This window comes from Nicotiana tomentosiformis, chromosome 5, assembly GCF_000390325.3.
Source record: "Nicotiana tomentosiformis chromosome 5, ASM39032v3, whole genome shotgun sequence".
Lineage (NCBI taxonomy): Eukaryota > Viridiplantae > Streptophyta > Magnoliopsida > Solanales > Solanaceae > Nicotiana > Nicotiana tomentosiformis.
The window spans coordinates 132,126,059-132,129,341 of NC_090816.1; positions in this window are offsets into that span (position 1 = coordinate 132,126,059).

Below are 3,283 nucleotides of genomic sequence, written 5' to 3' on the forward strand. Positions count from 1 at the left end.
AATACATATCTTTTGAGGGGTAAAAAGGAGGTGTGACAATGTTCAAATGGAATTACAAGCTTCATTTGATTGATTGAATAGTCAGAGCCATATCCAACATTTAGTCTTTTTATGTTCATTTGGAAGAGAACATTTTGTTTATCCATTTGGAAGTACCCTCGGTCTCTCTTGACCCTTGCAGTTCAAATGGAATAGAAATCAAACAAACATGTTAGGGTCGTGAACCTAGGTAGTACGTAATTTAGCCAAACAACGTTATTGTATACGGGTAAAACCGAGCTCAATGCTCGATCGAGCATCTGAAACGGTAGGACAGGGTCGCCACATCTATAATCGGATAGAAATTGAAGTTACGGATAAAACCTAGATCGATATCGAAGTTCAAAATTTAATCTGATGTCCATCATGGTCAACTAAGATCGGAATATGATACTATCGGACTCAAAAGCATCGTCAAAACCAGCCATCGAGATCATCGGATTTGCCCTCGAGTTTATCGAAGGCATAACCGGTCCTGTTTCTAACGTCCTCGAAGAAAAACTTTGCCAGCTCATCCGACAAGGGTCCGTAGTTCTCGCCATTAACCAATAATTATGGCAAAAATTATGGAATTAGTCAAAAACGGAGCCAACGATCTCCAAAATCAAGGACTCATGTTTCTTATGAAATAATGTCTAAAAGGGTAAATCTCCCTCAATATATAGGGGGGTTTAGAAATTCCTAAAACACATTGTAACATATCTCAAAAAGCAATATACTGTTATTTCTAGCTTTGTCACAGCTCATTCTATTCTCGCATGCATAATATCATTTCTAGCTAAAGGTAGATTTACCTCACAAGGCTAAAGTTTGCTCAATTGGCGAAGGTTGCACTTACCTTTATGTTGTTTACTTCCACGTTAATCTGATTTCTCACTTTGTATCAAGTTATATCACGTATCCTTAAAACCACGTATAAATTCAATTGTTATCCGATTTTGAGGGTAAACAGTTTGGCGCTCACCGTGGGACTAAGGATAATAGTGGTTATTTGATACAAGCCTACATAACATACACTACTTTACACTTTCTCTTTAAAGTGTCTTTGATCTACGGCTAAAAATGACAAACTCTCAATTAGCACCCCTACATATCGACAGCGAGTCCGGTCATCAAGGCGAGAACCACAACATGGCGCCCGGTAACGTAGGTCTACCCGCTGATGCCATTGGAATTCGGACCGTAGATCTGATTGATATAAATTCGTATGTGGATATCGACGCAAACTTGCCTATCGACCTTGAAAATAGCGTCTGTGGTGGAGCCTGATCGGAAGCTCGAAACACACAAAACATTGAAGAAGACAGGATCAACCTACACATGATCTTCGAAATGTTGCAAGCTCAACATATGGCAATAGCTCAGTTCAAGAGACAAAGCCAGGAACCGAGAAAGGTTAAACTTGATCCGCCATAAGAAGTTACCCACAAAACGGAACCGGTCGTGGTAAGGTCGAATGAACACGAGTTGGGCTCTAACCCTGAAATTATAAAGATGCTCGAGGAGTTGACAAAGCGGATAGAATCATGGGAAAAGAAGATCGAACCAAACGAAAAAAGGTCAAAAGCTATAACTCCAAGATAGATCAAATCCCAGGAATACTCACGATATTGAAAGGACTAGATTCCAGGAAGTTCATGAAAAAACCTTTTCCTCCAAGCGCGGCCCCAAAACCGATCCCCAAGAAATTTTATATGCCCGAAATACCTAAGTACAAAGGAACGACCGATCCAAACGAGCATGTAACCTTTTATACATGTTCCATCAAAGGGAACGACTTGGAAGACGACGAGATCGAGTCTGTTTTGCTGAAAAGGATTGGAGAGACCCTGTCAAAGGGAGCCATGATATGGTATCACAACTTACCTCCTAATTCTATTGACTCATTTGCCCTGTTTGCAGACTCTTTTGTAAAAGCACATGCCGGTGCCATCAAGGTCGAAACCAGGAAATCAGACCTTTTCAAAGTCAAATAGAAGGATACCGAGATGCTCAGGGAGTTTGTGTCCCATTTTCAAATGGAACGAATGGAACTGCTACTAGTCGCCGATGATTGGGTTGTTCAAGCTTTCACTCTGGGGCTCAATATTAGAAGCTCAGTGGGTTCACAATAATTTAGCAAAATCTGATAGAATACCCTGTCGTTACTTGGGCCGATGTGCACAATCGGTATCAATCGAACATCAGAGTCGAAGATGATCAACTCGGGGGCCCTTAGGAGTTTGTTTATCCCGCTAGAACCCTCGAAAGAATCAAGAGAGACATCAATCGTGAACCAGGATCAAACAGGGATCGATATCGGCCATATAATGGAGATCAGAGGAACAGTGGGTCCGAACGAAACCCCATAATAAATGAAAGGAGAAATGACCAAGGTCGAAGCAACCGGGGGCTTATGACCAAAAATAGCTTCGGCAAGTCCATCGGGCCTAAAGAACCGCGGAGGCTATAACGGTACAACTTTAATATCTATGCAGTCGCCATCGTATCAGCTATCGGGTGAATCAAGGATACCAAATGGCCTCGATCTCTACAATACGATCCAGCTCAAAGGGATCCCAACCAGATGTGCAAATATCATGGAACACACGGTCATAGAACAGAAGATTATCGATAACTGAGAGAAGAAGTAGCACGACTATTCAACAATGGGAACCTTCGAGAGTTCTTGAGTGACCAGGCCAAGAATCATTTCAGGAGTAGGGATTCTAACAGGCAAACAGAACAAGAAGATACAGAACCTCAAACGTCATTAATATGATCATCGGTGGAGTCGATATCCCACATGAGCCAATGTTGAAACACACCAGAATGTCCATCACTAGGGAGAAACGAACACGAGACTACATACCGGAAGGAATCTTATCTTTCAGTGATGAGGATGCGAAAGGGATCATACAACCTCGTAATGATGCGCTGGTAATATTTGTACTAGTAAATAAAACTAGCATTAAACGTGTGTTAATTGATCCAGGTAGCTCGACCAACATTATTTGGTCGAGAGTCGTAGAACAGCTCAGTCTACTAGACAAGATCGTGCGTGCAGTCCGAGTCCTAAACGAGTTCAACATGGCATGCGAAACCACTAAAGGAGAGATAACATTACTGATCAATATCGTCGGAATCATACGAGAGGCCAAGTTTTATATAATCGAAGGGAACATGAGGTACAATGCCCTTCTCGGAAGGCCATGGATCCACCAAGTACTAAAATTCCAAGTCCCGGGGGGGGGAGGGGGGATCA